The sequence below is a fragment of the Olea europaea genome, unplaced genomic scaffold, assembly GCF_002742605.1.
Source record: "Olea europaea var. sylvestris unplaced genomic scaffold, O_europaea_v1 scaffold1005, whole genome shotgun sequence".
NCBI lineage: Eukaryota > Viridiplantae > Streptophyta > Magnoliopsida > Lamiales > Oleaceae > Olea > Olea europaea.
This window is the reverse complement of record NW_019227368.1, coordinates 178,426-193,425: the sequence shown is the minus strand read 5'-3', so window position 1 is coordinate 193,425 and position 15,000 is coordinate 178,426. Positions and strand designations below refer to the sequence as shown.

General features: G+C 33.8%; 1 pseudogene; it reads left to right on the top strand.

Annotated features, from left to right (window-relative positions):
• The first annotated feature begins 8,328 nt into the window (after window positions 1-8,328).
• LOC111372515 lies at window positions 8,329-14,982 on the top strand (annotated as a pseudogene).
• The last annotated feature ends 18 nt before the right edge of the window (window positions 14,983-15,000 follow it).

The window sequence follows — 15,000 nt, the reverse complement described above, 5'->3', positions numbered from 1 at the left end:
ATCAGAGAAATTAATTGGTTGAATAACTGCAACATTTCAAACATACATGCTCATTATTACAAAATTTGAAGCTAAAATAATATATGACATGTTTTACCAATGTAAAAACCTGCAAAACATGAATCTAGCGACATAAAACTTGCCTGTGGGCTAAAATTCTAATTCAATTAGATTCATCTTAACTTCACAATAAAACTATCAAATTATGTTCTCTTTTCTAATTCCTGTGGGCAAATTAGAAAATATAGTTTGATATTTTATCCTAATTAATCACATATAATATGATAAAAATTCATGTGGGATAAGATTTACCATATCAATTATGATTAATCACAATTAATGTTTGTTCTCCAAATGTGATCCCAAATGAACCTTAATATATAATTTCAATCAATTAAAGATACTGTGGCTATTCCTTAATTAATTAAAACTATATGGATCACCAAACATTAACTAAATTCTTAGGCTCAAACTATTGCTAAACCATATGCAATGCAAATATAAACCTGGACATTAATGTACTAATATTATTCAACTTAATATGCATGTATAATAAATTATTCACACAAATAACGAAAATAAATAATATAAGCACATCAATATCCAAATTAAATTCATAAAGAGCCCTCCATTAGAATTAATTTCAATGTGTATAAATTATTTAACTTAATAATGTATGCATAATAAACCACAAAATTTGTACATACAAACAACATAAATAAATAATTTAAACATCACCCACTTTGCAGCAGGTTCAAGATATTAAATTAATAATAATATTAAACAATACTGAACCTTTCCTTTTTCATGCAAGTTGGCTGCTCATTTCATGCAAGTTAGTATAATTTTCATGCAAGTTTGCCACAATATGGTCATAAATGTCGGCTGTTGTGCATGTGTCGGTCATTTCATATTCAATACAAACATATATTTCATGCAAGTGGCAGCCATATAGTCCTTTTATAACATAAATTAATATTTTAAAGCAAAAGGAATCTGCAAATCTCCTGCAAAATTCTGAAATGCTAGGGATTTTTTTTTTTTAATAATGAATAGATCGTCTTCTTCAAGTGCCGGGTCACTTAGATCCGGTTTCAACCCGAATGAAAAACCCAGTCATATCTCATGATTCCGACCACCAAATTTTGCAAATTTTATATCAAAAATCTCATAAATCAATTTCCTAATGATTCCTAATCTCAGTTTCCATAAAACCGACCAAATCGAAAATGACATTTTTCTACAGAGAGTGTGCAAGTTGATAATAAACAAGGCAGAGGCAAAAACATGAAGCTCTAATACCAAATGTAATTTTGCTTAAACGATCTAAACATGCTTTAATTAACAAAACAACATTCAGATCAAATGCGGAATAAAATGGAATCGGAAACATACCTCCAGCCATTACTATTCACACACGTTCAAGGATTCCGATTTGGTGCTTCTAAACCTGACTCAACCTCAATTAGATGGCGTATTTTCAACTGTAGGAGATTGAAAGGCTTAGGGACCCAACCGGTGGAAAAACCTGAATATATATATGCTCTATCCATCATGGAGCAGTTTTCAACCGAACAAAACGTGGGAAAGGCAGTTGGAATATGTGGACCACATTTAGATTCGGTTTTGTCATTGAAATACCGAACTTCATGGAAGGAAAACTAACATTATTGCCTCCACCCCACTCTGGTTGTAACGAAGCTGAGTTGGCTCAGCCGTATAGACTTGTCCCGGTTACACCAGGTAATGTACTTGGTGAGGTTGAAGCTGTAAAATTCTGAGGCGATTTTCGTTCCTTGGGAGAGGCAAGTGATGTAGAGAAGGAATCAACGGATTCCTATACACTAAAGAAGCCACTTCTGCAAAGGTCTGTAACGGGCATCAGAATGTAAATCCAATTCGATTCGAGGATCTAAATAACGAGGAGCATGACCATCAAGATGGTGATGCGATTGAAAGGTTCATTGGCTTAATTTTCATGATGATAACGTATAATAAACTAGAGAAAAGAAAGAGAGAGAAGCCAATATAAGAGTTAAAACTTAATTGTATAGCTTATTGAGAATCAAAACTCGTATTTATAGGGTCTAAAATAAGAGTTATAATTATAAAGAAATATACTTCCTAAATTTGATAAGACTTATCTAAGTATGATGATAAGATCGCATAATCATCAATATATATCTTATAGTTTTACAATAATTAGCAAAAAGAAATTTTGAGCTACAATATATATAGTACTTTCCAACCGCCATACGGTTCACCTTAAAACCTTACAAAGACGGACAAGGGGAGGATTATGCTAATGTTCATGAAATTATACGATATATTGGTCCCATAATAAAGCCGAATAACATATTAATCATTGGTGGAGGAAGCTGTATGATTGATTATATCATGTCTAGTTTAGGTTGATGATGGTTGAATGTTTGAAATCCACAAGTGCACCGTATCGTGAAAAAATATTTAAGTGTGAATAGATTTTCTATATCAAGAAGATTTATATCTAACTACTAAACTTAACCGAATTATGTCAAATTTGTGTTAATTGTGATTTTTTAAACGAAAAGTAACTAATTAAATCTTGAATTAGAATTTTGGAGTAAAACTCGAATATAAGAGAGGCACTAAGATTTTGATTTCGCCAACACTTATCCATATTAAATAAAATAATCACGTAATTGAAAATATTAATTTATGTTGACTTGTCCCTAAATCATTTGACAATTTCTCTCGATTAAAGTGAATCTATCATTTTTACTTGTCGATTTTCCATATATCTCTCCGTGAAAGTTGCAAATAATTAGTAAAGATGCATTTTGAACAGATCAAATATCAACTAAAGATCCATATACCATAGCGATATATTTATATCCTCCATTGGAATCTACTTTACTACTTGTTCGATTTAAACATGTATGTTATCTCTCGGTATCAATATAATCTATAAATTATGCAACTATTGATCAAATAATTGCAAGTGATAAATTCAATAAGCAACTAATCAAAACTCTTACTTGAAGTGAAAAATGTAAATTTTAACTAAAACTTCAGAAGTACAAGTTGCACATCATCCTAGCTAATGAAAATTTAGCTACACAGAAGTAATCAAATAAATAAAAGTTGAGTTCATCATCACTAGGATAAAGAAAATAGACGAAAAGATAAGGTTGTAGAACCTTCAAGCATCAATTTCAAAATCCACATTTCATTTTCTTCGAATCATTATACCCTATATGTAAAATTGTGTAATTCGATCTTCTCCAAGCTCCTATATAATGTATAAAGGTTTAATATGTATAGACACCAAAATAAGGTGTAAATAAATCGTGTTTATAGTGACCTATTAGTCCTAAAAGTCTCCCATCAAAAATCAAGTTTTGACTGCCACATGACCGGTCTCCCTAGAGCACAGAATTTTAATGCTCAAGTGCCGATTTTGCCCAGCCTCGACTATATATATATATATATGGGGAGCGTTCTTTCTACATATGGATTTACAAGTATTTTTGACAAAGAATCGTGACCTTTAAATTAAGCAAATCCAACAGTCAATATGTATTTCACTAAGATAATGGGAAAATAAGTTATAACCACTTGAGATCCATGAGATACTAATCGTTGGATTTGCTTAATCTAAATGTCATGATTATTTGTCAAAAATACTTGTTAAATCTATATGTAGGAGGAACGTTTCCCTATATATATATATATAATTGAGATCTGTTGCTTCTAACTTGATAAACTCTGTAATGTTATATCATCATCTCAGTAGAGAACTCCACATCAACTTTGCACTATAATTATTCTCCATATTTCATGCTCACGACCTTTCTCTTACATCCACACTAGAAAAATAAATAAATAAATAAAAAGGACCTCGCTTAAATAATATACCATGACACCACGTCCACAAAATAATTTAATCAATATAAAATTTTTCGTTGTTTAATTATTTATTTTAATTAATTAGGATCCAGAGGTAACAAGATTAATCTAGATCAGGTTTGGATAAGATTTGAGAAGATGTGAAAGAATATGATGAAAAATCAAACTAAAATGACTAAAAAGTTTGATTTTATGTTAAAGAAATTTTTATTTTTACGTTGACCCTAGACTTCAAACAATCTTACTAAATCGAGAGATATTGCTCAAAAAATCATAATGAGTGTGTGTGTGTGTGTGTTGGAATTTTAGAAAGAATCTTTAACGAATTTTATTCCTTGATTTTATGAGTTAAATGTGAAGCATTTAGAAGCTTAAAGATCGGAACAGAATATTATTATTTTTTATCAGAAATCAAAAGAACTAGTTTTCTATGTACTTCTATATACTTTGTTTCTTTATGATTTTCTTCCTCCAACTCAATATTATTTGTGATCTCTATGGGATTAAATTCAATGAGATTGTGGATGTAAATATTCTTGTATCTATTGCAAGCGCAATATTCGTACTAAATCCTAACATTTTTCCAATCATCATTTCCTTGAAAACTGTCCGGTCTAAATGTTTAATTTAATTGAATTGGAATGAAATGGACGAAGTAATTGCATTAGAACTAGGTCTTCAAATTTGCTAATTGAAAGCAAATATATTCTCAATAGTAAATGTTTCTATAATTAGACTCACATTTTTCTTGAACCGTGACTATTGGTGAAAAATTATAGCATTGGTACTTATATTTTATTCAGAGTCAACGAGAGGAAAGATTGAAGGGAAATTACAATAAAAAAAAAATTACACAATAGCCAACGATGCTGGTACAAAAGTGGATTGTTCCGATCTCAAGATGCAACGTGTTTAAATTTGAGGTTAGGTATCCCAATCTTGTTTAATTTTGAGGATACCTCCCATTGTTCAACTTTGATAAATTCTCGTCGAGTATTCTGTCATTAAATCTTCTCCCTTGCATCTCCCAGTTATCGGCTAATCCTATCGCCTTGTCGTCTACTCTAAATGTATGGAAATAAAGAAATTATTTATATAACAAAAATTCTTCAAGTACAGAAAATTTTTGCCAAATTTTTTACAGATTTTTGAATTCTCACTCACATGAGACTGGGCCCATGTATAAAATATTGAAAAAAAAAAAAAAACATTTCCCGCTTTTGAATGTGAGTGTTCGGTAGGCCTGTACCTATAGCAAGGTTGTTTATATAATTATTGTTGGGTTTTCATACCCAATCAATCCAAATGATGCTATTAAAACAAGTTGGATTAATTATAGTGGAAATCACAAAAAATCATACTTTAAAAATTTAACATTCTAAAATCAGATTGCAAGCTTAACAATTCAAAAATCAGAAATTTTATTTTAATCAATACTTTTATTAACCAAAATCCCAAGCCCTAATAAAATTAAATTCTTTCTCGACCTCCATTCTCTCTCTCTCCCCCCGCCCCCAATTATCAATCGGCAGTTAATCGGCTACGTTAGACCTAGCAAGATCTGTCTCTGTAGCCAAGACGATGATGTTATCTCCGTCTCGACCTTCTTGCCAGTGAATCTCACTGATCAAGGCTACCCTCCGCCATTCTTGTCTTTTTCTTCGCCACTCCATTCCTCTTTGCTACATCAGTGGTTTTGGTGGTAGTGATGGTAAGGTTGCGATGATGATTGTGGTGTCGATTTTGCGCGGCGTTGCTAGCGGCATGAATGCCGTTTCTGCGGTGGTAGAAGTCGATCGGAGTTTCAGAGATGTTGGATCTAAATTTGTGGTGATTGTGGAGTGATTTTGGGATGGTGGCTATGGTGTGGGAATATGGTGCAGGTGGTGGCAAGGTTAGGGATTTTGTGGTTGTGTTGTGTTGCTCGATGGTGTTTGGTGCTGTAATGGTGGTTTTGTAGTCGTGGCTGTGGTTGCTATGGTGGTGATGTATGGTGCGATAGTGGTGGTAGTGGTGGTGTGCGGTGCAACGGTGGTGTGCAATTCATTTTTTTTTCAAATTTTCTACTGCATTGATGGTGTTGTGGTAGAGGTGGTCGTGGCAGTGGTGCAGGTTGTTGATGGTGGTGAGGCATGGTTTTGGGTTGCTGAAGTGGTGGCGATGGTGGTAGCTTCTATATTTTGGAGGTAGCGGGGCGGTAATGGTGATAGTAAAGGTGGTTGTGGTGATCATAAGTGGGATGAATGGGGTTGGATGCTTGTGATGTGATCCGGGGCAAATTATTCCAATTTCACACGGAGTCTTCTATTATAGTTTGAACACTTTATTTTGGTAGCTAATGTATTTGTTTGGACTTCCCTTCCGTGTTGGACACTATACATAGAATTTTATTCCTTTTAAAATAGTTTTTAGTATTTTAATTCCTTTTTAATTATTCCCTAGGTTTTTGGTATAAATAGGAATTTTCTTCATAATTGTAATAAGACTCTTGATATTCAATTAATTGAAAGGCAGAATTGCTTTTTTCTTGTTCTTCATGAACAATCAACGAATTTATCAAGATTAATCTTGTGTCGTTCACCAATCAAAGGAGATCCGTATATTTTTTTGTGATCACAAGGTCAAGGTATTCTTATAATTGTCTTGGTTTCTTGGTTTAATAATTTATTGGATCGGTCTTACAAATCCGGGTTTGGGTTTCATAAATCTTGTAATCAAAAGGTCAGCATATCCTTGTGATTAGGTTGGTTGTATGATTCATTATTTTTGGGTCAAATCTATAAACCTTATTGTTTGGAAGTTTCTTGTGTCCGATTTCATTCTTTTGCGGGTTCTGTAGTGTTCCTGCTATGTTGCTTCGAATCAGATGGTATCAAAGCTGGGGCTCCAACAAAACAAATCAAGATTATATCCTTTAAACTTTGTTTGAGTCTTTGTTCTTTTTTTGTTTTCCGCATTTTCTTTCATGTTCTTTGTGTTTTCTATTCATTTGAGTCTTAGATCTGAAAGTCTTTTGGCAATTTAGTGTTTTTGTGTTTAAAAAAAATTATGTTCATTCCGTACTGTTCAATCCGTACCAGTCCAAAAAAATTCAAATTCCTATTTTTTTTATTTTGAGTCAAAAAAATAATATATTGTTCAAACTGAAAATTCAAGAACCACTTTTTGTATTAAATTACTTCTCATCCAAACTTTTCCAATTGAATTCCATAAAAAATATTCGTATTGAGTTCGAAACTGTTCTTGGAGACATTGATTGAAAGCAATTGAGTGGAAAAAGGCTGAACGGTGAGATCAATTGAGGGTAAAAACCAAAATTGAGGGAATTCCCGAGTGAAAAACTCTGTGAAGCAGAATGTCAAAATGTCAAAATGGGAAGGATCCACTTCGAGCAGGATGTAAAATCAAAATAACATGGCAGATGATATGATGCAGCGTTTTGAGCGCAAGATAATCAATGTGAAGAATAGATTGGACAGGCTAGACGCACGATTACAAACATTAGTTAGAATCAACGGGTAGACATACCACATGCTAGGAGGTCGGTTAGACGAGAACCTAGGGTGGAGGTGCAAAATGAATATGGATATGATAGTGAGTGGGATGAGGATGAATTTGAAGAAGTTGAGATGGGAAGATTCAGGAATAGAGGTGATAGGTTTGAAAGAAGCAGTAGACATAACGGATGATGATGGAGGTATGGGCAACATAAAAATTCCATTCCGATGTTTAGGGGTAGGAGTGAGCTAGAGGATTATTTAGAGTGGGAGAAAAAGGTGGAGCTAACTTTTGAATGCTATAACTATTCAAAGGATATGAAGGTGAAGTTTACAATTCTTGAATTCACTAACTATGCCATAACTTGGTGGGATCAAGTGGTGATGTCAAGGAGAAGGAATATGGAGAAAGAGATAACTACTTGGGATGAGTTGAAAGCAGTGATGAGAAAACGGTTTGTGCCTGGTCACCACTATAAGGAACTCCATCAAAAGTTGCAGAGTCTATATCAGGGATAGGAGAGTGTAGAGGATTATCACAAGGAGATGAGATATTGATTACTAGAGCGAATGTGGAAGAGGACTGGGAAAGCACCATGGCACGGTTCTTGAATGGGTTGAATCGGGATATTGCCAATGTAGTGGAGTTGCAGCACTATGCGGAGTTAGAAGACATATTGCACGTGGCTATGAAAGTGGAAAAGCAGTTGAAGAGAAAAGGGGGACTTAGGAATCCACATCATCTTGGAGGTCTAAATGGGATGAAGAGAAGGTTGATGGGGCTGTCGTCAACAACAAAATTGAACCACCTAGTGAAAAGGATGATAATGCTAGCAAGACTGCACCGAAGGCGGAACCACAACAATCCAGGAGTAGGGATATAAAGTGCTTCAAATGTTTGGGAACATGACACATTACTTCTCAATGTCCAAACAAACGAGCCATGATCTTGAAGGATAGTGGGAAAGTGGTAAGTGACAGTGTTGAAGATAGAATGCCCAAGTTAGAAGATGTTAGTGATGGTGACGTAGTGGAGTATCTGGTTAAAGAAGAAGTGCTTGTCTTGGTGCGTGCACTCAATGCACAAATTAAGGTTGATGGAGAGAAGTGGCGGGAGAATATTTTCCATACATGGTGCCACATCAATAATAAGGTATGCAACTTGATTATCGACGGAGGTAGTTGCACTAATATAGCTAGCATCGTACTTGTTAAGAAATTGGGATTGGAGATGACAAAGCACCCTAAGCCATATTAATTGCAGTGGTTAGATGAACGAGGAGAGGTTAATGTTAATAGGAGGATATTGCTTAATTTGTCAATTGGGAAATATAACGATGAGGCGGTTTTTAATGTAGTGCCAATGCTTGCGGGTCACATATTATTAGGTAGGCCATGGCAATTTGATCGGAGGGTGAAACATGATGGGTTCAGGAATAGGTACAGCTTTGTAAAGGATGGAATACCTATTACACTTGTGCCTTTGACACCTCAGCAAGTACGTCAAGATCAAATCAGGTTGAGGGGTAGTGATGAGAGAAAAACAAAAGAGAGACAAAAGGAGAGGAGAGAAAATGCTAAAGTGAGTCTCTATGCAGAAAAATGTGAGCTTGAGAGTGAGTTGGTGAGGACTAACACATTCTACCCCAGCTTGAATTTATCTTTGATGCAGGAATGTGAAAGTCTATTGCATGAGGGCTTTCTAAAAGGAGTATCACCATTTGAATATCCAATTGATACGTTTAAATGGGAGGACTTTATAGGCATTAAAGGAACATTCAACAACCATTTGGCGGAGCATCAGATTTCCAAGCAAAGGTTGGATAAGGCTTTAGCAGATGGAAAGCCGGACATGAAGATGAGCTTGTTTCAAAATGCTAAAAGAGGGAAGCATAAAACATTCCCTAGAATTGCAAACCTTGAAGGCCGGAAGTGCAAATTTGATTTTGAAGTTTCAGATTCGATGACGAATCCTTTCGAAAAGGATGGGGATGATGTGATTCGGGGCAAATCATTCCATTTTCGCGTTGAGTCTTTTATTATGCTTTAAACACATGATTTTGGTAACTAATTTATTTGTTTGGACTTTCCTTCCGTGTTGGACACTATACATAGAATTTTATTCCTTTTAAAATAGGTTTTAGAATTTTGATTATTCCCAAGGTTTTTAGTATAAATAGGAATTTTCTTCATAATTGTAAGAAGACATTTGATATTGAATTAATTGAGAGGCAGGATTACGTTCTTCTTGTTCATGAACAATCAACGAACTTATCAAAATTAATCTTGTGGCGTTCACCAATCAAGGGAGATTCATAGTTTTTTTTGTGATCATGGGATCAAGGTATTCTTGTAATTGTCTTGGTTTATTAGTTCAATAATTTATTAGATCGATCTTACAAAATCGGGTTTTGGTTTCATAAATCTTGTAATCAAAAGGACATCATATCCTTGTGATTGTGTTGGTTGTTTGATTCATTATTTTTTAGTCAAATCCATAAACCTTATTGTTTGGAACTTTCTTGGGTTCGATTTCATTCTTTTGCGGGTTTCGTAGTGTTCTTGCTACATGGGTTTGCATTAGCTTGTGACCAATTATTTGGTCGATTGTGACTAATAATTAGTTAATTTGTAATATGTGACCTAAAAATTGTGACTGTGACTACAATTGATTAAGTTGTGACAAAAAAATTAATCTTAAACGATTAATCTAACAATTTGCAATGAATAAATGAGTTGTGACAAATAAAAATTTTGATTCTGTGACCAATGAATAATCTTAACCTATAAAATTTATGATTTGTGACCGAAAAATGATATGTGACTCATAAATTTTTTGATTTATGACCAATAATTTGATGAGTTGTAACTATAAATTAATTCGTGATTGATTAATTTTTTTATTTGTAAACGATGAACAAAAATGTGACCTACCAAATTTTTGAATTGTGATCGTAACATAATTTGCAACATAAAGTTTCTGATTTGTGACCAAAAAATAATAAATGACTAATTAAATTGATAATTTGTGATCAAATTTTATAGATTTGTGACTTAAATATATTTAGTTAATTAATTAATTAAATCATAAATAAATTTTAATAAAAATCTGATTTTTTAAGTTTGAAACTTGTTTTCTTGATTTTGAAAGGTGTGATACTTAAATTCTTATTTATGAAATTTTCCATTAATTATATCAACACCAAAATTGATTGGCTCAAGCCCAAAAAAAAAAAATAAATAAATAAAATTTTGGGCCATTAGAAACAACCATTAATTTGTATTGTTTGTGGTCCATTCATTAGTTGGACGGCCATTATGAGTTAGCCTACTTTGCCTTTGGTTTGTTGGCACATTTCATATATTGTTTATTGACCCAATTTGTGTAGCCCAATTAAAGGCTTAGGCCTATATTTGCCTTGACCTAAATCTATTTTTTCCTTGTCTTTTCCGAGTCAAGTAATTGTTTGTGTGAAAAGAGAGGAGTAGTTCGTGGTGACTTTGTTGAACCATTGCTTCATTTTTTTTCCTTCCTTCTTTTGTGGTTAATTGCTTCTATAAGAGGGCAATGAGAAATTTGGTTTGGGTTGAACCTTTAAAGTGGCTGTGTTTGATTTGGTTTTGTGTCCGATTGCATGGTTCGAAATCCTTGGCGCATAATTTCCACGACAAATGGTATTGGAGTTGTTAGATGTACAATAATAGTATAAATTTCGGGTTCAATCGAGGCTGAAAACTTGCTTAATTCAAACTATGAAAAAAAAATGTTGAAATCCAATCTGTTTGGGTCTAAAATTGACAATTTCGACCAAACCAGACTTCTCCAAACCAAACATAGCCTATATTCCAAATTTGGGCAACGAGGCGAAGACGTAGGCTTGGAACGTACGTTGTGTTGCACCCCTATAAGGTAGCTCGTGAGCACCATGCACAGAGAGCTTGGGTGAGCTTGAGGGCTCATGGCAGCTATTCTAGAAAAATTGTGCTGAAGATAATTTGTTCCAAGGAGTCGCATAGAACTTGTGGTGGTGTTCATTTTCAGTTTTAGACAATACTTTGGTTCTAGACCATATTGCCCCAGGCTGTTCGAATTTCGAGCTTTGATAGTTGTGTCTAGAAGCTTTAGTGTGAATAGTGGTAGTCTTAAAATAGTAAATTTACATCTCTCCTTATTTATGGATAGCAGATTGGGTTCCTTATTTATGGATAGCAGATTGGGTCTCCTTAATAAACCGTTTTATCACTTTCAAATTTCAGTACTAATAGGCCATTGTGTGGGTTGGCCATTAGGTTTGGGTTTACCGTGTGAAGTAACATTGCATGTTGTTAGAATTTAGGAGTTACTTTCCCTGTTTGAAGTGTTTAAGTTTAATAGGTAAAAGTTGCTTATGGATTCTTTCATATAATTATCAATTAAGTCACCATGCGAGGCTTGCTTTTGTGTGAGAAATTGGTTCTGTTGATATAACTATTTGTTGAATTAATTATTCTATTAGAACACTTGGATCTTATCCATTTTGATCATTTCCTTGATCTGATAACGCAAATCTCTCAAAATTTTGAAAATCTAGACTGCTATATATTGTGACTTTAGGATTGTTTTGTTTGTTATAGAGTTGTGTATTTATGATTTTTTTTTTCTTTTTTGTATTTTTTTTTTATTTTTTGTTTAATCTATGTCCAAAAATGACTACACGTTTTGATTTGGGGATTCCAAGGGAAAACGAGATTTTTCTATTTGAAAAAATGAGAAGGATTTTGATGTAACAAAATATTTCAAAAGTTATAAATGATAACTTTTTTGTTGATTTGTAAAGGAAAGGTAAGCAAAAAATAAAGGTGAGAGGTGGGGCGAATGTTGTCACTGGATCTAATTATGACTCGAGTTTATTAATAATAAACTTGATTATTGCATTTGCATCTGTGTGAAATCCCAATTTGCACGAGTGATTGCTTTATTCTAGTGCATTGTTTTATGCTGCACTTTATTACGTTGGATGTGTGCATTTGCATGAATTTGAGAATGATCATGTTACCGTGTGTAATGTGTTTCGTACATAGTGATTAGTATCACTATTGGGCCAAATGCATTTTGAAATAATTTTTATTGAAGAATGTGTAGTTAAAAAATAAGAAAAACTTTAGATTTACGTGTAAACTTATCTTTTAAAAGAATGTGTGATTAAAAACGAGTTTTGGAAAAATGAGGGCCAAATATTGGTTATTGTGAAAAGATTGTATATGAGTTTTGATCCCCATTATTTGAAAAATAAATAAATAAATCAGTTCTTGATCTCCATTTTTTGGCCAAGAATGCATTTTGAAATAATAAATTGAAGGAGAAAGTATGATTTAAAATAAGGAAAAGCTTTGAATTTGTGTATAACATTATTTTATTGAATAATGTGTGGTTGAAAAGAAGATAGAAAAAATGTATTTTAAAAATAATGGAGATCAAACAAGTGCTTAATTAATAATAATTAATTTGATCGGGCATAAAATAAATGTAAAGAATAATAAATATGACGAAGCGTGTTCCAAATCAAAATTTTTTTCCTAGCTTTTAAGCTTCAAAATTTCATTTATGGTCTTGCTAGTTTAAAAGGTAATTTAATTACTTTATTTGAGGATACTTTTGTCGTGTCATATCAATTTCTGGCCAAAAAAACAGAATACATATCATATCTTAATACATATCATATCTTAATCTCTATTTGGTGTCCATTGTTTTTAAAAATATATATATTTGTTATATGATCATTTTCAACCACATATTTACACAATAAAATATTCTGCATATAAATCAAAAATATTTTTCTACTTTTTAACTATACATTTTTCTAAAAAATTCTATTCAAAACTTCTTCCTTTTTTTTTTTTTTTTTTTTTTAAATAAAGGTCACCAAACAGGGGTTAATTATGGTCTATGTATTATATATTTTCTTAATCAAAATGAGGTAGGTGGATATAAATTTGAAGAAAGGCAAAATTGCAGCCGAGGTACCAATCCTTTCGTTTATTAGCAGACTTTGCCTAAACTTTTAATTTGTGCCACCCACAGTCCCAAACCTTTCAAAAATATGCACCGAGAGTTCAAATGGATGGAAACCGTCCGTTTGACCGTTAGTTGACCAATAAAATTGAATTTTGACCAATTTTTAACCAACTTAAAAGGGTAGAAAGGTAAATTTGTTATTTAATTCTATAATAAAATAAATAAACTAATATACCAAATAAAAATAAAAAAACTACTATTCATCTTCTTCTTCCCCTGCCCCCCGTCCTCGGCACCCCACTCCACCGTTGCTGCAATTTTCCCAATAAAAAAATGGTTTCTTCTTCTAGGAGATGTAATTTCGGGTTGTGCTGAGACATACAAAACAGAAATGCAGCAGCAGAAGCAAGGATCGGAGAGCCAGAAGCAATTTTTCGACCGACATTAGAAGGTTCGACAATTTAGACGAGGAGATGTTCTCGCCTTGCCGCCGGGTATAACTCTTTGGCTTTACAACAATGGGCAAGAGCTACTTGTTACTGTGTCACTTCTTGATACTGCAAATGAAATGAACCAGCTTGATCTCCAATTCAGGGTAAGAATATCTGAAATTTCTTGGTTGGTAAGCAATATTATTCGGGATTTTGTCGAAATTTTCACTTTTTTTCTTTCAGAATTTCTTTCTTGCTGGAAATAGGAATCCGCAACAAAGCCAAGGCCAGCAACAAGAAGAGAGTCAAAGCGAGGGCGAGAGCCCAATTAACAACATCTTCAATGGCTTTCCTGATAAAGTTCTAGCGAATGTTTACAATGTAGAGACAGAAACAATTAGGAAATTAAAAGGTGAACAGGATAAGAGAGGTCGAATTGTGAAAGCTGAGAGGTTTAATGTTGTCCTCCCACGGGAAGGTTAAGAAGAGGAGCAGGAGGGCTAGCAAGAGCAAGGACGAAATGGCTTGGAGGAAACTTTGTGCACTCTGAGGTTGAGGGAGAACATAGCTCACCCATCACTCGCTGATGTTTACAACCCTCGTGCTGGCCGTCTCACCACCCTCAATAGTTAAACACTTCCCATCCTCAACTTTCTGCAGCTTAGTGCAATAAAAGGAGTCATGTACAGGGTAAACTGAATTAATTTCTTTTCCACTATCAAAGCATTATTTCATTGAGTAATTTCATCAAACACTTCTGTACATACAGAATGCGATAATGGCTCCTCATTGGAACGTCAACGCCCACTCTATAATCTACATAACTAGAGAAAGCAGCCAATTATAGGTGGTGGGTCACACCGTGAATCTGGTTTTCGATGGCGAGGTCAAAGAAAAGCATTTGATTATAATCCCACAGAACTTCGTCGTGATAAAGAAGGCCGGAGATCAAGGCTGCGAGTGGATAGCTTTTAAAACTAATGACAATGCAATGATCAGCCCACTTGAGGGAAGGCTATCGACATTTCGGTCGATGCCAGTAGATGTGTTGACGAATGCATATCGAGTTTCGAAGCAAGAAGCCCAGTTTTTTAAGTTCAGTTGGGATGAATCCACACTTTTTAGTTCCAGTTCTTTCAGTTTTTCGAAGCAAGAAGTCCAATTCTTCTAGCATTTTTTATTGGGAAAG